Source organism: Lissotriton vulgaris, chromosome 4_1 (genome assembly GCF_964263255.1).
Source record: "Lissotriton vulgaris chromosome 4_1, aLisVul1.2, whole genome shotgun sequence".
Lineage (NCBI taxonomy): Eukaryota > Metazoa > Chordata > Amphibia > Caudata > Salamandridae > Lissotriton > Lissotriton vulgaris.
Genome location: NC_141691.1, coordinates 2,076,638,378 through 2,076,664,963, shown reverse-complemented (window position 1 = coordinate 2,076,664,963; position 26,586 = coordinate 2,076,638,378). Strand labels below are relative to the sequence as shown.

Genomic DNA, 26,586 nt, shown 5'->3' with positions numbered 1-26,586 from the left:
TACGATGTAATGCAACTTCTTCTTTTCCTTTATGTATGTAAAGCGCTCTGATACCCCCGGGTCTAGCTAGCGCTATATGAAACTTTATAAATAAATACAACAACAAAAATAATAATAATAGTTGGACGCCGTCCACCCTGGACCATTGCACAAAGTGCTCGGTTTTCTGGATTTGGGGTCTCAGAATGCAGGGTGGAGCCTAAATCGCACGTGCTAGAATATGTAAATATTTTTGGAAACTCAAACATGGATTTTGTGGAGTGTGCCTGCTCCATTTCTGACACTTTTTACCAGGAAGAAATCTTGCTTGCCAAAAACCTGCGAGTATGGAATTAGCACGCACATTTGAATTCCAATTTGGGCGCAAAGAGAAGTTTGCACCCAAATCCGGATTAGTGCGGCCATCAGATGGTCCTACTTGAGATACCTAAAGGACAACTCCACAGACTCTTCTGTTACATTGTACGAGAACTCTGTACATCCTCGGAGCCATCTGTGCTGCTGAAGGCCATTTGTTCTTGTGACATTTTTTACCGAAACGTTCCTCCAGCAGTTAAGTCAGCATCCAAATAGGAAGATGAGCCACAGACTTCACCCTTGACATCTGTGCAACCCTGAGTGCCTGAAACAAGGGGCCAAGCCATGCCCGGAGCCACAGTGTTTAACCACCATATGGATGCTTCAATATCGATCCGCAACAATATTGACCGCAAGATATCAGCTGCCCAGTATCGACAAGAAGAGTCAACAAGGAGGCATGGGAACAGTAAATCCCCGCTCCCCAATATACTCTTACCTTGATGATACTGTACCCGGTGATGCCCTGCAGCCCATACCATTGCAGGTCGAGGTTTGTCCTTTCCATATTTTGACATATAGCCCAAAGTACATCTTATGTCATCTTTTAAAACATGGCTTTGAGTTTCCTAAAGTTCTAATATCCTTATACTTACACTGAGTGATTAAAATTTCACTTTTCTCTTTTGCAGATTTTCTATGAACTGGAGAAAAATCGTAAGTACATTTTTAGTCGTGATACCTTTGAACTTGAGCATAGCGCCTGTATGTAACGAAGCTCTGTACTCTGGGCGGGGGTGGTGGCTGCATCGAGTACTATCTACTTAATCCCTTTAAATCGGATTTTGTGTGTTTGCAAAGGGATAGAGAGTAAGATTTGCGGCCCTGAACGATGAGCAAAATGTGCCTGTGCGCCTTGTGCATGAACATAGTGCTGCTATGAGTCACAAGGTGTGAGGATGAAAGGAGGTGCAGTCACACCGCTGACTACATGCACAAATAAAGTTGCCAAGACCGGACATGAGAATGAGAAAAACGTCCACAGAGAAGCAAACCCCTAAGTACCATTAGCGTTAGACAGAAATGGAGCGCTTTATTGATTGGACAGCTCCATTGTGTATTTGGAACCGGTGTTTGGGAAAGGATTTAGAATGTCAATCAATCAATCAGGGATTTATAGAGCACACTACTCACCCGTGAAGGTCTCAAGGCGCTGGGGGTAGGGGGATTCGGACAGCTCTGAGGTCATCTGAAGAGACATGTCTTGAGGTCTTTTCTGAAGGCTTGCAGTGTAGGGCTCCGTCTGATGCTGAGGGGGAGTTCGTCCCAGGTCTTGGCTGTGATGTAGGAGAAGGATCTTCCCCCGTTCTAGCTCTCTGGATGCGGTGGATGTTGGCAAGGGCTAGGTTGTTGGACCGGAGGTTTCTCTTGGGGAAGTGGAAGGAGATTCTTCTGTGGAGGTTTTGGGGTCCAGTGTTGTGGAGGGCTTTGTAGGCGTGTGTGAGCAGCTTGAAGGTAACTCTCATTTCGACGGGGAGCCAGTGGAGGTCGAAAATCTGCTGGGTGATGTGGTAGTGTTGTGAAATGCTGCGGGCGAGTCTGGCTGCGGCCTTCTGGACGGTCTGGAGTTTGCAAAGGAGTGATTTGTTGATTCCGGCGTACAAGGCGTTTCCACAGTCCAGCCTGCTGGTAAAGAGAGAGTGGGTGATGGTCTTCCTGGAGTGGGGGGGGGTCCATTTGAAGGTCTTGTAAAGTATGTAGAGGGTGTTGAAGAATGTGGAGGACACAGCGTTGATCTGTTGGTTCATGGTGGATGAGGAGTTGAGTATGATGCAGAGGTTGCGGGCGTTATCAGAGGGAGTGGGGGGTTTCTGAGGGAAGGGAGCCACCAGATGTCGTCCCATACTGGGTTGTGGATCCGAGGATAAGAACTTCTGTTTTCTCCAAGTTGAGCTTCAGGCAGCTGCTGCTCGTCCAGGATGCAACGTCCTTCAGTCCTTCACGGAAACTGTGCCTGGTGATGCTGGGTTCCTTTGTGAGGGAGAGGATGAGCTGCGTAATGTCGGTGTAGGATACTATGCTGAGTCTGTGTTTTCGGATGATGCTTGCAAGGGGGGCCATGTAGATGTTGAAGAGCATGGGGCGGATGGAGGATCCTTGGGGTACTCCACATCTGATCTTTGTGGGTTTGGAGAGGAAGGGCGGGAGTCTTATTGTTTGGGTTCTGCCAGAGAGGAAAGAGCAAACCAGTCTAAGGCAGTTCCCTGTATGCCAACGTCATGGAGTCGGGTGACTAGTATGAGGTGGAAGATAGTGTTGAAGGCTGCTGAGAAGTCTAGTGGAAGGAGGGCTGCAGAGTGGCCTTGACCAAGGAGGGTGCGGAAGTCGTCAGTGGCGGCTAGGAGAGCAGTCTCGGTGTTGTGGTTGCTGCTGAATCTAGATTGGGATGAGTCAAGGATGTTATTTGCTGGGTGTTGATGATTTTCTCGATGACTTTGGCGGCTAAGAGGAGGAGAGAGATGGGCCTGTAGTTCTTGAGGTCCGTCGGGTCTGCGGAGAGCTTCTTAAAGAGGGTTTAGACTTTGGCACTTTTCCAGGCATCCAGGAACATGACTGTTTCGAGGGTGCAGTTGATTGTCAGGGTAGGGTTCAGTGAGTGCTTCGGAGTGGATGCTCTTCATAGTCTTTGCGGTGTCTTCAGTGATGACAGGGGTCCAGGTGAGGAGGGTCTGCTGGGTGGCATAGCTGGTGGATGGTCATGGGTCGGTGACTTGGTCTTAGTTGTTGAAGTTGTATTAAAGCGTCCTTGTGGTGGAAGAAAGAGCTGAGTTTGTTGAAGAGGTCCTGGGGGAGGGACATCGGTGGTTTCGCTGGGGAGTCTGGTGAATTCTGGTATGATGGTGAACAGTTAGTTGGAGTTGTGGGATTTGGAGAGGATTCTGTCCTAAATTAAGTCTTCGAAGATCGGTTGAGCTGGTGGTGTGCCGTGGTGATTTCCCTGTAGGCAGTGCATGCTTCTGGGGTTTTGCTGTTTCTTCATGCTTTCTCCAGTCATCAGCATGAGCGCTTGGATTCTCAGAGGTCCGTGGTGAACGTGGTGGCTTTCGTGTTGAGTCCTCTGTCGGAGTTCTGGAGGGAGGCGAGCATGTTGGCGCAGTCAGCGATCCATTGGTGGAGGTCGTTTGCTGCAGTGTTGACGTCTGCAGTGGTAGGGGGAGGAGTGCAGTTGAGGGCGGAGGTGAGGTGCTCTTTGGTGATCTTGCTCCAGATTCTGCCTGAGAGGTATGGCATAGGCTTGTGTGCGGTGGGTTTTGAGAAGGAGAAGTGGACACAGTGGTGGTCTATCTAGAGAGGTGCTGTGGTGTGACTGAAGGGAATGTTGTTTCTCCTGTCTAATATGGGGTCATGGATGTGTCCCACCGTGTGGGTGGGGGAAGAGATGAGTTGCTTCAGTCCAATGTTGGCACGGTTCCCTAGGAGGGTGGTGGAATTGGAGTCGCTGGGGTTGTCTAGGTGGAAATTCAGGTCTCAGAGCAGTACCTAGTCTGTGGAGGCAAGTGAGTGGAACACAATGTAGTCTGTGATGGTGTTGGTGAACAGGGAGCGGGTCCGGGTGGTCTGTAGGCGAGTGTCCCGTGGAGAGTCATTCTGGGGTTGGGCTGGATCTGGAAATGGATGTGTTCCATGGGGGGCGAAGCGTCGTTCAAGATGGAGGTTGTCAATCGGAGGGAGCTTTTTTGAACAATGGCGAGGCCTCCTCCAGGGAAGTTGGAGTGGTCTTTCCACAGGATCTTGTACCTGTCTGGGATGGCAGTTGCGATGTCAGGAGCAGAGCTGGCGTCAGTCCAGGTCTCTGTGAGGAAGGCAATGTCGGGCGAGAGGGTGTTGAGGAGGTCCTAAACATCTACTGCATGTCTTTGCAGGGAGCATGCCTGTGTAGGATGCAGCTCAGGGGTATGTGGACATTTATGTCCGGTGGGTTTGCGGCAGCTGTCTGCATCAGGTGGATGAAGGTAGATGAAGGTTTGCAGCAGTGTTGGCAGGAGAACGGGCCTTGGGACCTGCTCAGCATCTAGAGCTGGCAGTTGTTGCATCCAGGGTTGAGTGCGTGGAGAGAGCTGGAGTCGTAGCATTTCTCAAACCTCCACCCACTCTGGGCATGAACACTTTTGCGAGTTGGCAGAAATAGACAGTTTGTGCATTGACACTGATGCACATTTGGACCCAGTAAATGTTTCACCTTCTGTAATTGCTTTATGAATCCATCTATTCCTGTGCGCGAGCAGCTGATGTGAAGCTGGGAATGTGCCTTTTCTTTCAGACACCCAGCATGCAGAGGAGGCCCTGATACCAGACATCTTTGAGATCATCACCAATGAGAACCAAGGTAAGAGTAAAGCTCGGGTTTCTGGGCGCTAGACTTTATCATACATGACCCTGAGGCCTCATTTAGGTGTAAAGACATAATACAAATGTGTGGACGAAGAATTACATGGTGGGGACAGGGTGAAAGGGCTGCCCTTGACAACATGTGTGACATCACAGCTGGTGTTTGCTGACAGAAGACATAAAGCGCTTAGAAGGCAGTTACCCATCTCAGCTGTTAATCTGATTTTTCTGTCTTAATATTCTCAATGATATTATGGCAAGTCAGTAAAATGCTTTAAGTGGTGCCATAAATCACTCCTGCAATGACAAGATGACACACTATAGGAATGGAAGAGGCAGGAAACCATTCCCAGTAAATATTAACAGCTGCAATCACTCACTGTGCATGGCTGTGTGCTGAGGTCTTTTTAGTCCTTAGGGTAATTCGTTTTCCTAAGTAGGGGCCTGATTCACAGAACTAACTGAAGACAAAATCCTAAACTTACTACCCTTTACTCATTTTGGTATTCACAGAAGGCACTTACTCATTGATGAGTAAGTGCCTTCTGTGAATACCAAAATGAGTAAGTGCCTTCTGTGAATACCAAAATGAGTAAGTGCCTCTGTGAATACCAAAATGAGTAAGTGCCTTCTGTGAATACCAAAATGGTAGTAAGTTTAGGATTTTGTCTCAAGTTAGTCCTGTGAATCCGGCCCTAGGTGCTTAGGCTACGGTTTTGGTTTTTGACCCAAAATGGCCGCCTCTACCTCCGCCACGATTGGTTCTTGCATTTTCTTTCTTGAGATTGCCCTTTAGGTTTACAATCAGCTTCCTTCTCTTCCGTGTGCTCTTGTTCTTTCCTATTCATGACAGACCCTGACTTCTCTCTCTGTGTTTTACTGTTGTAGGCAGCTCACAGCTGATCCACGAGGGGGACATTGCCATCCGCCCAGGCCGCAGTGCCCTCCAATGTCCAGACAACAGCTGATTCTGGCCTAAATCCAGCGATGGGACTGTCCCTGTGCCCTACACCCTCAGCCCCACTTACAGTGAGTTCACTTTTATGCCAAGGCCCAGCCTTGAATTGAAATGAAACCTTTCGAGGCTGCTTCCTCTTATGTCATCCTCTCCTTTCCTCTGCTGTCCCTCAGGTGCTGAAAATGTGGCTGCCATTACAGATGCAATGAGTGAGTTTGCAACAGTGACCTGCATCCGCTTTGTGGCCCACACAGCAGAACCAGATTACCTGCAGATCGTTCCTGATACTGGGTAAGAGCACAGGACACCCTAAGGACTGACCCTACGCTCGCCATCACACCAGATAGGGCTCCATCAGATGGACTCATTACCTCCAGACCCTGCCCGAGTATGGATAAGAGCACAGGACACCCTAAGGACTGACCCTACATTCACCATCACACCAGAGAGGGCTCCATCAGATAGACTCATTACCTCCAGACCCTTCCTGACGATGAGTAAGAGCACAGGACACCCTAAGGACTGACCCTACATTCAGCATCACACCAGATAGGGCTCCATCAGATAGACTCATTACCTCCAGACCCTGCCTGATGATGGGTAAGAGCACAAGACACCCAAGGACTGACCCTACATTCAGCATCACACCAGAGAGGGCTCCATCAGATAGACTCATTACCTCCAGACCCTGCCTGACGATGGGTGAGAGCACAGGACACCCTAAGGTCTGACCCTACATTCAGCGTCACACCAGATAGGGCTCCATCAGATAGACTCATTACCTCCAGACCCTGCCTGACGATGGGTGAGAGCACAGGACACCCAAGGACTGACCCTACATTCAGCGTCACACCAGACGATAGGGCTCCATCAGATAGACTCATTACCTCCAGACCCTGCCTGACGATGGGTGAGAGCACAGGACACCCAAGGACTGACCCTACATTCAGCGTCACACCAGACGATAGGGCTCCATCAGATAGACTCATTACCTCCAGACCCTGCCCGAGTATGGATAAGAGCACAGGACTCCCTAAGGACAGATACTACATTCAGCATCACACCAGAGAGGGCTCCATCAGATAGACTCATTACCTCCAGACCCTGCCTGAGGATGGATAAGAGCACAGGACTCCCTAAGGACAGATACTACAATCAGCATCACACCAGATATAGATCCGTGGGATAGACTCATTACCTACAGACCCTGCCTGAGGATGGATAAGCAAAAAACACAGTTGATGGACAGAATGCAGAACAATGTCTTACATTCACCCCAGAACAATGATCTGGGCCTAAATCCATCGTTTTTTTGCACTCCACACCACCCGAGGTCAGACAATGGCTATATGCAAATCAGCCTTGACCCTGTGCCTCATGGGAACAGTCCAGCCCGAACTACCAAGCCATGTCTTTCTTAGACCAGAATCAAGCATCCAAGGACGGGTTTCTGGCTATCAGCCTTCTTCAGCCTGGATAGCTTGACTCCAGTGATGTGGAGAGCCTGGGACTCACGTCTGAGCATACCCAGCCAAGTCAGGGTGAAAATTGCAAAAAACACAGTTGATGGACAGAATGCAGAACAATGTCTTACATTCACCCCAGTACAAAGATCTGGGCCTAAAAGTTGTTTTTATTGTGGTTTTCAAAACATGACTCAGGGCCCAATCCACCCAAATGCCCTCGCAGGGGTTCTCCAAAGTGCAAAGTACAACAGTTACATCACTGGCATACAATAAATCTGAGCGCCCCTTTGCTACCATGGACCCATTTCCAAGCCTTAACACTCGAGTAGGTATTGGTTGTGGGGCAACTGGGGAGCGGTTGACACTGCACCTATAGGGGACCATCAGGAAGAATGCTATCAAGTCTCTGGTTGTCCCCACGTTCCCTCTTCCTTCAATGCCCCTGTGACTGCCAAAAAGCCAGTTTGCACCACTGGCCCGCCAAGACCCCCAAGGAACTCGAAGAAGATCATCAGTGGGTAGTGCACATCGAGTCAAGAAAAAGAAGAAAAAGGTGCCAAACAAAGATGAAAAAACCCCAACCTGTCCCCCTCCCCCCAAGGCCCCCCAAAGAACCCCCCTAAACCCCCCCAGCCCCCTCCCTTCCCCAGTGGTTGTGGAGCGGCACTAAGGTGTGTTCCATTTGTGGAGCGGGTCTTAGATTTGAAATAGGTGAAGGGCCCTGATCGTGGAAGGCAATACTGCCGATGGTAGACCCTGCGACAGAAAGGAGACCAAAGCCCCCAACGGAATTCAAAGTTCTTGAAATCTTCACGGGCTATATCGGACATACGTTCTAAGCTATGTAACTGCCACAGGCGGGAGTGCCATAGGGACATCGAAGGTGCCTCTTTCCTCTTCCACGCCGCCGCTACAGCCAGTTTAGCCGCCCCCATACACAGCCACATGATCCTTGGTTTGATGTTCAAGTGTAGGGTCCCTAATTCCCAGTAGACCTTTGGTCATAGAGGTCAGAACGGGGTATCCCAGGATGGAGTTTATCTGTGCCAGGATCTCCTCCCAGAACGGTCGAATGGAGGGGCAGTCCCACCAGATGTGTTGGAAATCCCCCAAAAGGCCACATCCCCTCCAGCAGCGATCCGATGTGCCGGGAAAGATTTTAGCTAGTTTGGACGGATATAAATACCAGTCCATCATTACTTTCAGGTGGGCTTCCCTGAGTGCTGTGGATTGGTTGAACTTAAGGATATCTGACCATAGATGGCTCCAGTCGCCCCCCGAGATATCGCGCTGGGCCATCCCCTCCCACCAGGCCTGGTATCTCAGGCGAGGGTTAGTTTCCGTGGACAGCAGAAGCTTGTATAGTGCCGAAATCGCCCCTTTCATATATTTAGTTTTAAGTAGGAGTAGTTCAAGTTTCGTGAGAGGTCTAGTAGCTCCCTCCCTGAAACGGGGGTCTAGGGCCCAATGTAACAGTTGTGCATGGTGATACCTTTCACGGCCCCCCACCTCATATTCTCTTGTGCAGTTCTCAAAGGTAAGTGGGTCATAGTTGTGGAACAAGTGTGTCAGTGCAAGGCAACCTCCCTCCCTCCAGGCGTCAAACGGTCCCTCCATCAGTGCAGGGGGGAAGTGTGAGGAGAAATGAAGGGGTGTCAGTGGCGAGGGGAAAGTTGTCCAACCCTCCCTTGTAGCTACAGTGTCTCATACCTTGAGGGTGGTGTGTGTCGGGGTGCTGAGGTATGCGTTTGGGGGTCTATCTTTCTTCGCGCGCCAGATCAAGTCCCATATCGTCCTGCCTGCTACACTGCGGTCCATGTGGAGCCAATGCTTCTCCGACTCCATCTGCGTCCATTCAACCAAGATGCGCAGTTGGGCTGCTTTATAATATAGTTTAAGTTCAGGGAAACCCTCCTCCTCCCCCCCCTTTGCGGCCGCCGAAGTATGGAAAAGGCGAGACGGGCTTGTCCTCCCTGCCAAATGAAGCGCAGGATCATTGTTTTAATGCGCTTAAAGAAGTCCTCCTCTAATTCTATGGGGAGAGCCTGAAATAGGTATAGTAATTTGGGGAGGAGTGTCATTTTTATAGCGTGCACACGTCCCAGCCAGGAGAGGAAGAGCGGCTCCCATCTTGTCAGTTCCGCTTGGATACGGGCTAGGATAGGGGGAAAGTTGGCTGAATACAATTTCTCCAGTGTGGGCGTGAGTTGCACCCCTAGATATTGTATGGAGGAGGGCGCCCATGCCAACGGTGTTAAAGAGCGGAGAAGCAGGGACTCCGCATGGGAGAGGGTTAAGTTGAGTATATGGGATTTACTCAGATTAACTTTAAAGCCTGCTGCCAACTCTATGGAACTGAGAACCTCCTGCAAGTGTGGGAGTGAACTACTCGGGTTTGACAGGGAGAGGAGGATGTCATCCGCGAAGAGAGAAATTTTATGGGATTCCCTCGTGAAGGGGAGACCCTCTATTCCCGGGTGATCCCTTACTGCTATAGCTAAGGGTTCTATGCTAAGGGCGAATAACATGGGGGACAGGGGGCAACCCTGTCTGGTTCCCCTGGTATGGCCGAAGGAGGCGGATTGCACTCCGTTGACAGAGACTTTGGAAGTGGGACGTCTGTAATTGGCCTGGAGCATCTTTATGAATGCGGAGGATAAGCCAAATCGTGCTAGGGTGGCCCATAAGAATTGCCAATCGACTCGGTCAAATGCTTTTTCGGCATCTAGACCGATTAACACAGCAGGAATTTTAAATTTGTTGGCTTTTTCGATAAAATGGACGATACGGCGGGTGTTGTCATGTGTTTGGCGCCCTTTTATAAAGCCCGACTGGTCGGGATGGATGATGAGTGGCATAAGGTCCGTCAACTGCCTGGCCAGAATAGAGGAGTACAGTTTTGCGTCGATGTTCAGAAGGGCAATGGGGCGGTAGGAAGAGCAGCAAGTGACATCCTTTCCAAGCTTAGGGATTACAGCGATTACCGCCTCCACCATGGAGGCAGGGGTGTCGCCTTCCAGGGCCATCTGATTGAAAAGTCGGACTAGGTGTCGACCAATGTCCCCCATGAAGGTCTTGTAAAATACGGCTGTATACCCGTCCGTACCGGGTGCCTTATAGGGTTTCAGTGCTTTGATAGCTGTTTGCACTTCCTCTAGGGTAATAGGCGCTGTAAGGGTCTCATTCCATTCTGGGGAGACTTGCGGGACAGGAAGATCCTTGAGAAAGGCCTGCTGGTGAGTCGTGTTGGGGGTGTCAGCTGAGTACAGCGAGCCGTAGAAGGACTCAAAAAGTCCCGCCTTGTCCTTATCTCTATGTAGTATGTTCCCTCCCCCATCTTGAAGTCCCCCTATGTATTCCCTTTCCCTCTTGTCCTTCAGCTGTCTAGCAAGGTGTTTCCCTATCTTGTTGCCCTGGGTGTAAGATAGATTGCGTAGTTTAAGGAGGGTGAATTCTGCCCTGTTGTTGTATATGGCGCGTAACTTACCCTTGAGTACTGTGAGGGTGCGTGGGTTTGAGTTTGTGAGCCTGCTTAGCCTTCTCCAGTTCCTCCTCTAAGCCCTCCCTTTCTTTCGCCCGGCGTTTATTTTCGGCGCCGAGTTAAGCGAGATGCATTTAATGCGCATCACCGCCTTAAAGGCGTCCCACGTATTGTACTCAGAGGTCGCCTCCGGAGTGGTAAGGGTAAAAAATTCAGCTATAGTCTCCCTCAGCTGTGTCATGGAATCCTTGTCCCTCGTCAGGACCTCCGGGAAGTACCAACGGGCTATTCTGGGGGCGTTACCTAGCCAGGAAAGGCACACAGTGTACATACCGTGGTCAGAAATTGAGATAGGAAGTATCTTGGCATCCTGAAGGTTACCCCGCAGGGACTGACTCATAAAAATTTAATCCAGTCGAGAGTACGTTTGGTGCATGTGTGAGAAGAAGGAGTAGTCTCGTGCGAGTGGGTATAAGGTACGCCAGGTGTCTAGTAGGCCCATGTCCCCAATTTGTGTCTGCAGGACCTCTGGGAAGGAACCCGTGTCAGAGCGGCGTGCGTGTGTGCTGTCAAGGTCCGGTTGCCATACTAGATTGAAATCCCCCATAAGAAATAAGGGTCCCTCTGTAAAATCGACCACCTTCCCCAAAGGTAATTGTAAAAAGTGCTTTTGCCCCGTATTAGAGGCGTAGAGTGTAACAAACGTGCAAAGTGTACCCTTCAAGCGGCCCTTGACCATTAGCCCCCTCCCATCTTTGTCACCCTGAGTGGCCAAGGGCTGGAATTGTGCTCCCGTACTGAAGAGGAGAGCCACACCTTTCTGTTTAGTGGAGGCCGAGGCCTTATAATTAAGAGGATATCTTTTATGCTTAAGATGATGATCCTCCTTTTTTAACAAGTGAGTCTCCTGGAGAGCCACTACATCTAATTGGCGATCTAATATGTACTTCCAGATCTTCTGGCGTTTCTGCGGGGAGTTAAGCCCCTTGACGTTCCAAGTCCCTACAGTAAGCGGCATATTAGGGCAGACCCTGGAGTTACTGCATTGAAAGCCTCACCCAGTCCCGTTCCCCCCTGTAGCAGGCCATACCTTCCCATCCTCCCTCGTGGTTGCCCTCTCGGATTTTCAGCAGGAGCAGTAAGGCCTCTCACCCTCTTCCCGGGACCCCCTCCCCCCCTCCGGTGCCGCGCAAAATCAATCCACATCATGTCCCCCAGAAGGTCTATAACGAAATCCAGTGCCGCTTCCACTCCACCCTTCCCCTCCCCCCCTGAAAATCCCCCCAAAACAAAAAGTTTGTAAAGCTGAACAAAGAACAACAAGTATAGTACATTGTCCCAGGCCCAACCAAAGTCTGTACGGGCCTGCAGTACGTCATAACAAGAGTGGGTTGTGTGGTAATGGCGGCTCGAGGCCCCCCGCCCCGACCCCAATAGAGCTGCCATACTTAGCAAATCAGGACCGCATCATCACATTCTCATGAACTGGCACCAGTGTCCCTGGAGACTTCTTGGATTGCCGCTGCTTTCTCTTGCTCCATCGTTTCCAGGTTCAGCTTGAGGTTTTTCCTGGAGGGACGTCCTCTTCTTACCGTTTGCCAACCGTAGCCGCGTGTCCGGGGAGAACCGGACGGAGCCCCAGATGAATGTCCACCCTCCTCCTCGTCGGGCTGGCCCTCCTCCGGCGATAACCTCAGTAGGCTACACGTGTCCCTCAAGGAGCGCAGCTGATGGAGCACCCCGTTCCATTTAAAGATCAGTCTAAAGGGGTGCCTCCATGAGTATGGTACCCCTTCTTTGCGGAGGGAGGCGGTGGCCATTTTGAACGATCTCCACTTTTGCAGGGTGATTGCCGAAAGATCCTGAAAAAGTTCCACCTCATGACCTTGGAAGCAAAGAGGTTGTTTGGGCTGCGCTGCTTTCAGAATCCGCTCCTTGAGGGGGTAGTCTGGCAGGAAGGCCAAAATGTCCGGTGGGGGACCCTGAGCACGGTGGGCCGGGCCCACCCAGTGTGCTCTATCGATGCGAATTTCGAAGTCCTCGCTCTCGTCCAGCACCGATCGGAACAGAGTCTGCAAGTATCCTGTCATGTCATCCCCCTCTGCTTTGGGCGGCACATTACGGACCCGGATATTATTGCGCCTTGAGCGGTTTTCCAGATCCTCCGTGTGCGATTGGAGATCAGTCTGTTGGTCGTTAAGTCTGATAATTTCTTGCCTCAGAAATTCCACTTCCTCGCTCCTTGCCTGTCCCGCGAGTTCAATGGCGGCCACTCTTTCCCTCAAGTCATCGACGTCCCGGCGCAGCTCCTTAAATTCCCCCGCCATTTCTTGTCGGAGGGAGTTGAAGTCCTCTTTGAGAGAGGCGACGAGAGTCTCCATGAAGGCTTTGGTCGCAGGGGCCTCCCCCTCGCCGAGATCCTTCCCTTTAGGTGGGGGAGCCTGAGCCGGCTTGTCAGGGCTTTTGTCGGCCTTTGAGGGGCCTTTGCCCAGCAGTTCAGTCATGATGTGGTTGCCTTTGCGATTGGAAGAGGACATCCTCTCTCCTCGTGGCAAGGCTGCCTGCTGTCCTCTCAACTGGGATCCTGTCGAGGTGCGGTGGGAGAGCCGGGATGGGGGGATCGAGGTCCTCTCGGGTCCGGGCCCGGGCCACAACGGATCTCAGCGCCTCGTGGCGGTTTCAGCCAGGGAGCCTGGTCTTGTTGTGCACCATCTCAGTTCCCCTCCTAATTTACTCCCCAGCGCGAAAGTCCTCACATTCGCCCGTGGCTATGCCTCCTCCTTGGGGGGGTCCGACCAACGCCCCGCGACGCCGCTCTCAGGCCTTGAGTATCATCCAGATCCGGCCTCGTGAGTGCCGCTCCTCCCAGGCCGTCCACCGAGGTCCGCCGTCACGCCCCTGCGAACGTCTCTTCTGAATCCCCACTCCAACCAGGGAGGGTCTCGGAGCAGCCCCACCGGCCAGTAGTTGGAGGCGGAGGACGCGCTTGCTTCGCTCACCAGGGCCGGGGATCACCACCTGCCGCCTCTCCGCCGATCTTCTCTGGCTTCTCCGCCTTGTCGGTCACCGCTCCGTCCCCAAGGGCCACCGGAACTCCGACCACTGCAGGGGAGTCTCCTGCTCTTGCCGGGGCCGGCCCCGCTGCCAGGAGAGGAAACGGTCCGCTTTAAGACTCAATTCGGGGAAGGGGAGCCTCCGGAGAACACGTCTTGTTAAGCCGCCATCTTAGCCACGCCCCATCAACTGTGTTTTTTGCAATTTTCACCCCGAGTGGGCTGGGTATGCTCAGACGTGAGTCCCAGGCTCTCCACATCACTGGAGTCAAGCTATCCAGGCTGAAGAAGGCTGATAGCCAGAAACCGGTCTTTGGATGCTTGATTCCGGTCTAGGAAAGACATGGCTTGGTAGTTCGGGCTGGACTGTTCCCATGAGGCACAGGGTCAAGGCTGATTTGCATATAGCCAGTGTCTGACCTAGGGTGGTGTGGAGTGCAAAAAAACGATGGATTTAGGCCCAGATCTTTGTACTGGGGTGAATGTAAGACATTGTTCTGCATTCTGTCCATCAACTGTGTTTTTTGCAATGAGGATGGATAAGAACACAGGACACCCTAAGGACAGATCCTACATTCAGCATCACACCAGATACAGATCCGTTGGATAGATTCATTACCTCCAGACACTGCCTGTGGATGGGTAAGAGCACAGGACACACCAAGGACTGACCGTAGATGTTTAGTTTAGAATAATATGTCTAGACTCTTTATCTTTTTAGGTCAATATAAAAAACAACTTGATAACGTGGTAAATAACCCTAAATGAGCAATGACCTAAAGTTGGCTGCAAGCCCTAAATTAGTGAGCATCACTAAACTGTTGACTACCACCTAGAGACTCTCCATGGTTTTTGTTGCCTCAGGGAATGTCCATCCATGTTCTGTGGGCTCTCACTGAGGTACCCCAGGGGTTGTGTTCTCTACGTGTGAGGCCCTCCATGGGTCCAGGACTGTCCATGATGACCCTCTTTGGGTTGGGAACTCACTGTGAAAGACCCCTCATGCGAGGTGGATTTCCAATGATAGACCGTACATGGGTGTGGGTTCGAAGTGAGAGATGGTCCTCCATGGGGTGTGAGCGCTCATCAAAGGACTGCCCATGGTCCGTAGAGTGTTAGTGATGGATCCTCTACTGAGATATGACCCTCAAGGGCTGGAAACTATCAGTGGGAGACGCCCCTCTGTTGGCAGTAAAATTTAAGTGAAAGACTTTTCATGGGCAGTGGACTCTCAGTGAAAGACTTTCCATGGACAGTTGGCACTCAGTGAAAGGCTTTCCATGGGCACAGGACTCTCAGTGAAAGACTTTCCATGGGCAGAAGACTCTCAGTGAAAGACTTTCCATGGGCAGAAGACTCTCAGTGAAAGCCTTTCCATGGGCAGTGGGCACTCAATGAAAGGCTTTATATGGGCAGAAGACTCTAAGTGAAAGGCTTTCAATGAGCAGGGCACTCTCAGTGAAAGACTTTCCATGGGCAGTGGACTCTCAGTGAAAGGCTTTCCATGAGCAGGGCACTCTCAGTGATAGGCTTCCCATGAGCAGGGCACTCTCAGTGAAAGACTTTCCATAGGCAGTGGACTCTCAGTGAAAGACTTTCCATGGGCAGCGGACTCTCAGTGAAAGACTTTCCATGGGCAGTGGGAACTCTCAGTGAAAGACTTTCCATGGGCAGTGGACTCTCAGTGAAAGACTTTCCATGGGCAGAGGACTCTCAGTGAAAGACTTTCCATGGGCAGAGGACTCTCAGTCAAAGGCTTTCCATGGGCAGAGGACTCTCAGTGAAATACTTTCCATGGGCAGAGGACTCTCAGTGAAAGACTTGCCATGAGCAGGGCACTCTCAGTGAAAGACTTTCCATGGGCGAAAGACTCTCAGTGAAAGGCTTTCCATGGGCAGAAGACTCTCAGTGAAAGACTTTCCATGGGGAGAGGACTCTCAGTGAAAGACTTTCCATGAGCAGGGCACTCTCAGTGAAAGACTTTCCATGGGCGAAAGACTCTAAGTGAAAGACTTTCCATGGGCAGTGGGCACTCAATGAAAGGCTTTCCATGGGCAGTGGACTCTCAGTGAAAGACTTTCCATGGGCAGGGCACTCTCAGTGAAAGGCTTTCCATGGGCAGTGGACTCTCAGTGAAAGGCTTTCCATGGGCAGTGGACTCTCAGTGAAAGGCTTTCCATGGGCAGTGGACTCTCAGTGAAAGACTTTCCATGGGCAGTGGGCACTCAATGAAAGGCTTTCCATGGGCAGTGGACTCGCAGTGAAAGACTTTCCATGGGCAGGGCACTCTCAGTGAAAGGCTTTCCATGGGCAGTGGACTCTCAGTGAAAGGCTTTCCATGGGCAGTGGACTCTCAGTGAAAGACTTTACATGGGCAGTGGACTCTCAGTGAAAGACTTTCCATGGGCGGGGGGCGGAGCTTGCTGGCGTCCATGCAAGAAGTGTGAGAGCTGAGCTCCTCGCCTGAGCCCCTTTAATATTTGTCAAATTGATCCTTTTTGGCGCCTCACTGTCCTCAGCGAGGGCGGATTTTGCTTCTACGACCCCTAGAGCTGCTGGGGGCACCTTTCCTGATCGAAATCGGTGGTGGCATCGATCAACGGACCGGCGGAGTTTGGAGTGGCGGACCAGGCCGCAATCCGCGGACTATCCTTGGGAGCTACCCGCCCTACGTAACACTACGTGCGGCGTGAAGTTGCTGTGTGGCCCCGATCTGCTGGACTGCTTTCTACCCTGTGCTGAATCTGGACTGGTCCTCACCAGTGCTTGCTCACTGTTGCCCTTCTGCCTCGTGTGTGTTTGCTGCGACTACTTGGCGGAGGCCTGGGGCTCCCTGGAGTGGCCTACGGACCGGACCGCGGGAAGTTGCGCCCTACGGCTGCCGGCTGGCGGGCTCCGCCGCTACTCTGATCGGCCTGAGGACTGGAAAGACACTGGTATTGGGACGTGTGCTTTGGTGTGTACTGGCGCTTCTCGACACCCAGCGGTGCGACCTGCACCGTGGCGTGAGTCTGGAGTTTGGGTTTCTCCCCCTGGACTAGTCTGTGCCACGCGGCCCGCGGCCGCCATCTTTGATCTCCATTCTTTGCTGCGCACCGGACTGCTTCGCGGAGTTCGCTCCCCCGGCACTCCCCCTACATCGAGCCGCCTCTTGCTCCTTGCTTAGCCCATATACTGTGAACTCTGCCATGGGGAAGGGCGACAGAAATCATCCGAAGCTCACGTTCGAGCAACGGAGGCCAAGGGGCGCGGAGGGTGCTCCTCCGGAAACATCATCGCAGGCGGCGGAGGGCTCGCTCTGTGCGGACATTCGCGAAATGCTCGGCGCCATGGAGAAAGGCCTGCAGGAAAGTATGTCAGCGATCGGCTCGAAAATCGACGCCTTATCATTCCGTATGGACCGGATGTCCGAGAGGGTGGACAAACATGCGGAACGTTTGGACATGGCGGAGCGCAGGCTGACTGAGGCGGAGGAGGCCCAAACGGAGTGGGATAAGGACCGTAAGCAATTCGGCCGCCTCCTTCAGGTCATACAGGACAAAACGGAGGATCTGGAGGCGCGTTCACGGCGCTCCAACGTCCGCATCACGGGGGTTGCGGAATCCACCAACACCGGAAAGATGGAACTGTTCGTCGAGAAGTTGCTTCACAAGCTCCTGGGGGAGGACGTCTTCTCCCCCATGTTTATTGTTGAGAGGGCCCATCGCACTCTTGGTCCCAAACCGCAGCCTGGCCTCCCCCCAAGACCAATCATTGCAAAACTTTTGAACTACAGGGACCGCGACCTGGCCCTCCGTCTGGCGAGGGAAAAGGGGGAACTGCAGTTTGAAGGAATGAACATTTCCCTCTATCCTGACTTCACAGCTCGGGTGCAAGAGGAGCGGAAGCGATTCGCCCCCTACAAGAAACAGATGCGAGACATGGGGCTCGACTATGCCATGCTATACCCGGCGAGACTCCGGATCAATAAACAAGGTCATTCGCATTTTTTCACCGACCCGGCTGACCTGAAAAAATCGCTTAAGGAATGGGCCAAAGAACAGCGCAACAGCCCGAGGGATCAGCGTACGGAGGATGAGGAAACTGTATCTTTGGAGGGTCAGGGCTGAGCTGTCCCTTGCCGTGTAGCTTGGCTTGGCTACTTCACTGCGACTGTATGTATTGCATTCCAGTTTGTGACCCTTAAATTGCCTGGCTCGTGGTGGTGCCACGGAATGGGGCTCGAACTTTTGTTGCTTTTCTTCTGTTATCGGGGGGTGCTCCTGGTGGAACGTTGGGACTGATTATTCACCACTCTGCTTGTTCTGCTGCTGGGGCTTAGGTGGGGTGCCGAACGCAATGGGGGTGGGGCTGGGAGCAACGACTGTATCTGGCCCTTGTTAGAGAGTATTGTAGTCTAGCCAGAACTTCTGCCCCTGCGCTTTCGGCTTTCTTACCCTCTAGGGGGGTCTTGGGTTTGTAGTGGGGTGTTTCGGGTGGGTTCAGGGTGGGTAGTGCTATGCTCTGTCTGACCGGGTTGGGGTTGGTCGGCTGTGGGTGGGTGATTGTTGGCTGTGTTCTTGTACTGTTGCTGCCATGCTGTTTGGGGTTCAGGGTTTGCCGGGTGGGGGGTTTGTTTTTGCCGACTACTGCACTGTGTCTGCCACACTATCTGCTCTGCGACATTTTACTTTCTAATCTGCCATGTCGACCGCTGAATCACTGAGTACGGAGAGCTCCCTGGGCTCTCTGCGATTGCTGACCTGGAACGTGAGGGGGCTTAACGATTTCCGCACACTCAGGAAGGTCTTAGCATATTTACAACGCCATCACATTGACCTTGCTTTACTGCATGAAACACATCTGCCGCTTTCCAGCCCAATGTTGCAGATGAGGGGCCTTGGCCCCGCTTGTGTCGCTGCAGGGTTCACAACGCATGCTAGGGGGGTGCTCATCTGGGCTAATCCCAAATCCCGATTGCCGCTGACCCGGGTGGCGGTAGACCCGGAGGGGAGGTATGTGGTTGCACGTTGTGTTGGAAAGGATCATGATCTCTTGCTGGTGAATGTGTATGGCCCCAACTACGATTCCCAGGAGTTCTATTCTTCGCTTACTGACAGCTGCAGGCAGTTTGTGGGCTCTAGAATGCTGTGGGGGGGGGGATTTTAACTTGGTGCTGAACCCGGACCTTGACAGATCTGCGGGCCCCCCCAGGTCCCCTGCAGCCTCCGCGTCCCTCCTTTTGTCGGAATGTGTGAAACTTGATTTGCTTGATGTGTGGCGACACAGACACTCGGGGCAAGGTGGGTTCACTCACTACTCGGCCTATCACAACACTCATACACGCATAGATTATTGGTTCGTTTCCCGCTCTTTGCTAGATATGGTTAAGGGTTGCACGGTTCTCCCGCGCACGCTGTCTGATCACTCGCCCTTGCTCTTATTGCTGGTGGCTCCTCCCAGGAGGATTCCCCCATTCACGTGGAGGTTCCCCCCGTATTCCCTCTTAGATGAGGTTTTCAGAGGGGAACTCGGCGGAGACATAGAGGCCTATTTCGCGACCAATGTGGGCTCAGTGGATAGCGTTCAAGTTCTCTGGGATGCATTTAAGGTTTACATCAGAGGGATGACTATGGCGAAGCATTCTGGGGTGCTCAAAGCTATCAGGCGACGCCTGCAATTGCTCGAAACACAGCTCGCTGACCTGGATAGTCGGGCGGTGGACTCGGGGGACGCAGCTGATACGGTCACGCTTAAGTCATTGCTAGATGAATTTCAGGAGGAAGCGGACAGGGAAATTAAACATATGGGCAAATACGCGACGGCGCGTGTGTATGGGGAACGGGAGCGGCCTGGTGCACTCCTAGCTAAACTTATGCGCAACAGTAGGCCCCCATTGGTTATCGAGGAGTTGGTGACAGCTGCTGGGGCGGTGGTTACGCAGGAGCAGGATATCTTGGCTGAATTCCATGCCTACTACACTGCCCTCTACTCCTCGAGGGATGCACACCTCGAGGACGAAATCGACGACTATTTAAGCTACATCCAAATGCCCTTCCTGGCCGACTGGCAGAAGGAGTTTCTTATGGCACCCATTCAGAAAGAGGAGATAACGGAAGCGCTGGAGGGCATGAAATCTGGTAGCGCCCCTGGAGTGGATGGTCTCACGGTGTCCTTCTACAAGGCCTTTCAGGACCAACTTGTCCCGTACTTGATGCTCTTGTTCGATGACGTTTGCCAACAGGGCAGCATGTCGAAATCCATGAGAGAGGCGTTGCTTATTACCATACCGAAACCCGGCAAACCCCTTAATCAGTGTGGCTCCTACCGACCGCTATCGCTGATAAATGTGGACGCGAAACTGTATGCTAAGGTGCTTGCGACTCGATTGGCGTTGCTGGTCCCGGACCTAGTTGCCCCGGAGCAGGCTGGGTTTGTTCCCTCACGCAATCTCACTTATAACATCCGCACGGTCCTGGGCACGATCCAGCATGTCAAACACGAAAACAAAGCTGTGGCCATCTTCTTGGACATGGAGAAGGCCTTTGATTCTGTTGAGTGGTCGTTCATGCTGAGGGTCCTTCGTAAGTTCGGCCTAGGTGAGCCGTTTCTACAAATGTTGGGAGCCCTATACTACAAACCTACTGCGAGGCTAAAGATAGGTAACCTGGTCACTGCTCCCATCGAGATTGGGAGGGGCACGCGTCAGGGTTGCGCCCTCTCTCCGTTGCTGTATGCCATGGTAGCGGAACCCCTCGCCTGCACCATACGAGAGTATCATCGGTTTGAAGGGATAAACTTTCCGACTTACCAGATCGGTATCTCAACATATGCGGATGACACTCTGCTATATGTCCGGGACCCGGAGACTAACCTCTCTGCGGTGCTGCGGGAAGTGGTAAGGTTCGGGGCTCTTTCGGGCCTCCGCGTCAACTGGAACAAGTCAGTAGCGTTGCCCCTGACGCCGGTGACGCTCCCTTTCGACTCGGAGTACCCCTTGCAATGGACCACGGACTCTATCCGCTACTTGGGGATACGCATTCATACGGACCCGGAGGTCCTGATACGCGAGAATTATGGAGTCGCCTACTCCAAACTGGTGGATGATGTCGAAGTGTGGTCCAGGCTCCCGCTTTCACTCATGGGCAGGATTGCACTCATGAAGATGGTGGTGCTCCCCAGGTTCCTTTTCCTATTTGTGAATATGCCAGTAGTCCTTTCCAAAGCCTTTTTCCGGCAACTTACCCAGACACTTGTCCGCCTGGCGTGGGGGGGCAAACAGCCGCGGGTGCAGTGGCAAACGCTCACCCTTCCGTATGAACAGGGAGGCCTTGGGGCTCCAGACCTGGAGCGATACTATAGGATTGCTCAGGGTGCACATCTACATACGTGGATTCATGGGGATCCAGGTATCCCTCATGTGAAACTGGAGCGACTCTTTGCAGACCCCGTCCCGCTTCCGACAACAGTCTGTTATCCACCTGATAGAAGGGTCGGCAATCTGGACTCTATAGCTGCCACGAATCATGCTTGGCATGCACTGATTGGCTCCCGCGAGTGCACGCTGCTGTATTCACCTCTGCTCCGTGTAGAATGGGCAGCCTGGCTGGCTCCACTGACTGAGAAGGGCGTCCTGAAGGCGCTACGTGACCTAGGCATTGTTACCATGGGAGATCTCTTCTCAAAGGGCACCCTGAAAACGCTGCAGCAGGTCCTTCAATCCTATCCCGGGGCAACGCTACTTCATAGTTTTCAATATCACAGGGTTCGTAGAGCGGCCCTCGCCGTTTTAGGCCCGGACCTAGCTGAACCACGGGAAGTGCCGGAACTCACCTATGTAATCAAGACCCCTTTATCTCGCAAACTGATCACAGCTCTTAAGTCGTTGGGTAATAGACAACGGCAATATCCCCCCTCCAAGGCCCGATTGGCCTGGCAGGCTGACCTCCAGTCTCCCATCTCAGACGACATGTGGCGTTATTGTGCGACTAATACTAGGAAAATCTCGCTCAACGGTAGGCACCGCCTGGTGCATTTTAAATTCCTACAGCGTGTCTACTACACGCCTGAGAGGTTGCATAGGTATGGCCTTAGGGACTCAGCGGAGTGTGAGCGCTGCCACTTTCACACGGCAGACTTTCTCCACATGGCCTGGACTTGTCCAGCCATACATAAGTACTGGGTAGAGGTCTTTGCGGACCTTAGCGCTATCCTTGGAGAGGTGATCTTGCCTAACCCGGCGCTCGCCTTACTCGGTTTTTCAAAACCTCTTCCTGTGGCTATGCGGCGGCTTGCGGACATGGCATTACTGACGGCAAAGCGGCTGATAGCACTGTGCTGGATGCGGGGGCCAGTTCCCACTAAAAAACGTTGGGAGACAGACTTGCTTTACTGTTGCACGCAATCGGAGGTGTATAGTGAACTCCTACCTCCGAAGAGTCGACCCAAAAACTTTTGGGGGTTGTTTAGGGCGTTTCAAAGTGCGAAAGAGGATGGTGAGTCGGATCCAGAGAGTGTGGAGCTGGATGTGCTACAGGAGGAGGGGGCTGCGTCAGCTGTGGATGGGGAGTGTGTCAGTTGAAGGCCTTAGCGTTGTGACAGTGTGGAGAAACGTGCCTGATCTTTGAGTTGTTTTGTGTTGGGGGTTGCTTGTGACGGCTGTCCTAGCTTGTGGCAACCGCTGTCCCCTTCCCTGAGCGTTATCCCGCCCTAGCGGGCATTTGTTTATCTCCCTTAGCCTGGCTGAGGGGTCCTTGGTTGTGGTGCAGAGTGGGAGGTGGGTGGTGGACACGGGTTCAAGTAGTCTGGCTTGTTCTTCTTTCGGGGTGGGTGGGTTTGTTATTGTCTGGGGGGTCTCACCCCCCTTTATTCACCTTTCCCTGGGTCCCCTTTGGTGATGACTCCGACTCTGGGTTTATACGCAGTTCTCCCCGGGTGGCTACTTCGATCCTTCCAGTCTGGCACGCCATGCTGCACCTGGGACGGATATTGATGGCGCTGCGGGGTGTGCATTCTTCTTATATGTTGTGATCACTCAATGGTTGCTACTATGATCTAATGCCTCTGCACACTTATTCCACACCTGCAGTTTCGCCGCCAGGCCCTCGGGCTGTTGGTCTTTACGGCTGTGTAACTTACCTTTACCCAGGGATTGGAGGGTGATTTTTTGATGCCGCCGGCCTCCGGGTTGTAGGCGATGTCGGCTGTGTATGTGAATTGAGGGTGTAATAAAGTATAAATTTAATTTAAAAAAAAGAAAGACTTTCCATGGGCAGGGCACTCTCAGTGAAAGGCTTTCCATGGGCAGTGGACTCTCAGTGAAACGCTTTCCATGGGCAGTGGACTCTCAGTGAAAGACTTTCCATGGGCAGTGGGCACTCGGTGAAAGGCTTTCCATGGGCAGTGGGCACTCAGTGAAAGACTTTCCATGGGCAGTGGACTCTCAGTGAAAGGCTTTCCATGGGCAGTGGACTCTCAGTGAAAGGCTTTCCGTGGACAATGGACTCTCCGTGAAAGACTTTCCATGGGCAGTGGACTCTCAGTGAAAGGCTTCCCATGGGCAGTGGACTCTCAGTGAAAGACTTTCCATGGGCAGTGGACTCTCAATGATAGACTTTCCATGGGCAATGGACTCTCAATGATAGACTTTCCATCGGCAGAGGACTCTCAGTGAAAGACTTTCCATGGGCAGTGGACTCTCAGTGATAGACTTTCCATGGGCAGTGGGCACTCTCAGTGAAAGACTTTCCATGGGCAGTGGACTCTCAGTGATAGACTTTCCATGGGCAGTGGACTCTCAGTGAAAGACTTTCCATGGGCAGTGGGCACTCTCAGTGAAAGACTTTCCATGGGCAGTGGACTCTCAATGATAGACTTTCCATGGGCAATGGACTCTCAATGATAGACTTTCCATGGGCAGTCGACTCTCAGTGAAAGACTTTCCATGGGCAGTGGGCACTCTCAGTGAAAGACTTTCCATGGGCAGTGGACTCTCAGTGATAGACTTTCCATGGGCAGTGGACTCTCAGTGAAAGACTTTCCATGGGCAGAGGACTCTCAGTTAAAGACTTTCCATGGGCAATGGACTCCCAAGGATAGACTTTCCATGGGCAGTGGACTCTCCGTGATAGACTTTCCATGGGCAATGGACTCTCAATGATAGACTTTCCATGGGCAGAAGACTCTCCGTGATAGACTGTCCATGGGCAATGGACTCTCAGTGAAAGGCTTTCCATGGGCAGTGGACTCTCAGTGAAAGACTTTCCATGGGCAGTGGACTCTCAGTGAAAGACTTTCCATGGGCAGTGGGCACTCTCAGTGAAAGACTTTCCATGGGCAGTGGACTCTCAGTGAAAGACTTTCCATGGGCAGTGGGCACTCTCAGTGAAAGACTTTCCATGGGCAGTGCACTCTCAGTGATAGACTTTCCATCGGCAGATATGATGCTGTTCTCTGTTATGGCTTCACGCTTTCAATAGGGTGGTGTTTATAATCCTCCTGTTCAGAGGAGCAAACGTGCCATACAAAGTGCTACAGTGCACCAGCCTGACTTTGAAATATCTGATGTTTGACTGGCCAATTCTCTCTATTCGCTGCCTATCACAACACAAGGCATTTGGGGGTCTCAGAGCCTTTTGCTGGACAAAAATGTTGGGCCTAGCAAAAAAGAGATGTGCTTTATATTCTAGTCCCACCCATAGATCCACAAAGTCTAAATGCAAAGATTGCAGAGGCGGAAACAAGTACACAAAATATAAACACATCCAGAAGGGACTCATGATTTTAGGACACCACTCTCAATTTATATGCTTTCACAGCTGCGCAACACACATGCATCATGCCACACGCAACCAGAACACTGACGTTGGAATATGGATCCCAGTTATGGGGGAATGAGCCGAATTACCCATGGGCAGCTGGTAGGTCTGTCCCCCCAGGCAGACAATAGTCACAAATTGAATTCAATTCATGACATTTATAGAGCCCACAGCTACCTCCAGAGAAGTGTCCAAGGCGCTAGCGGAGAGCTCATGAAAGTGATGGGAGAACTGTAAGATTACACCATAAGAGAGGTAATCAAACAGAAAGGTTTTGAGATTGAGGTGGAAGACCGATCCCAAGGGGCTACAGCGCAGACTGATGTGGAGTCTACTGGGAGAAAATATTACAGGGTGGATCAGAAATGAATCAGACTGGTGCAGGATGGCACAGCTTTCCTTTGGATGCAAGATCTTTCAGCACAACCTAGACTGCACATTGTCTTTTCCTAGAACCCCTCATCCCTTGCAGATAGCTACAGTCAAAGAGGAGACACACAGGCAGATCCCTCGTATGTAGTAAAATTGTAATATTCTTTCTCTAAATTTGCCATTGCAGTAATCTATGGGTCTCCCTGGTCCATCTTCTCCCGTAGGTGCTGGTCATACATCGGGAAGACAGGAGGCACTCAGGAGGTATCTCTTCCCGGGGGATGTCTGTCGAAAGGAACCATCCAGCATGAGCTGACCCATTCCCTGGGCTTCTACCACGAGCAGAACCGCAGCGACCGCGACAACTACGTGACCATCATGACGGAGAACATCTCGCCCGGTCAGTGTCACCCCCGGGCTCCACTTACCACTCAGAGGGAAAACTGAGTACAACTCAGATTGCTACTGGGCACACCTTGGCACTGATTTGAACACCTGATTGGTTCAGCTTAGGTTTGATCACAGATACCCGCCAACACACCTATTCAACCAATCTGACCCCTGGTTACGGTGATCAATATTTGTTACTGTCACAGTCTGGTGTCCTTTTCACAAACGTCACCACTGCTGAGGGCATTAACAGGAGCAATGCTTCATTTTAATCTGTTTATTCTTTGCCCACATAAAAATGCCTGGCATAGGACCAATTAGGACCCGTGTGTAAAATGCATTTTCCTGAAATCGATAATGAGGATCAGTGATTGCTGCCTGCAGTGCCCGCTTCGGAGACACAGGGTCCAGATTTACACAGAAGTGTTCAACTTGAGTTGCTGCGTGCATTGTGTGAATGAAATACTATGATGTGGCGCTACTCTGCTGGCTCCCAGCGCTGGTGGAAGACTTTAGGCAGACATGCACCAACACAGGGACCCTTGCGCCATAGTGCTAGAATGTATGCGATGTCTGAAGCACAGTCTTTGTGCAGAAAAGGGTCCCTTTCAATACAAAAACTATGCCTCAAGACTTTTCCCACGTTGTAGGTGTGCTGAACCATGCAGCAACACGCAAAGGGGGAAAAACAAGGAGAAATGAAAATATTTCATCCCGGTACACTTGCATTGAGGAGGCAGAGCATTTTAGCCCAAATCACTGTTTACCATGTTTTGTAGATATGGATTTATGTCAAAACCCATGGGTGATAGCATAGTAACACCTGTGCACCAGCCATAGAACACCCCCTTGACGCAAAATAATGCCAGGCAGCGCAAAGCATAACTTTTTGTTACTTTGGGTTACAATTCAACTCATATCGCGATTAGCGTTGGATTGTAAATTCCACCTGAACACTTTAATTTGGGTTTGAATTAGAAAAGTAACATAAACCCGACACAAAGCATGCGTTGTTAACTGGGCCCAGGGCTCGTTGGAATGTACAGCGCCTTGAGCACCACTCTTTCTTACTCCACTATCTCACATACAAATAATGGTGTTTCTTTCTACAGTTTTTTCATTCTTCGATTGCATGGCTTCTCAAAAAGCCTCCTCTGTATTCCCAAAACTGCATGAAAAACTCCCCTCTCCCTTTCATTGGACTGACTATCTCCTTATTTTTCATATTCTGCATGTCTCTTCTCTTTGAGCACAGCCTACTTTACGTCACAAGCATGTTTGCCTTAATCTTTACTATTGCATTTCTGTGAATGTCCTCATTTTCTACCAAATTTTCAACAAAATCACCTCTGCTTTGAAAGTCATACCTGCAAACTAATAATTC

The 26,586-nt window shown here is 51.6% G+C and overlaps 1 pseudogene; it reads left to right on the top strand.

The window, feature by feature from the left end:
* Positions 1 to 26,586, top strand: part of LOC147725054 (embryonic protein UVS.2-like) — a 63,534-nt pseudogene that overhangs the window by 2,572 nt on the left and 34,376 nt on the right.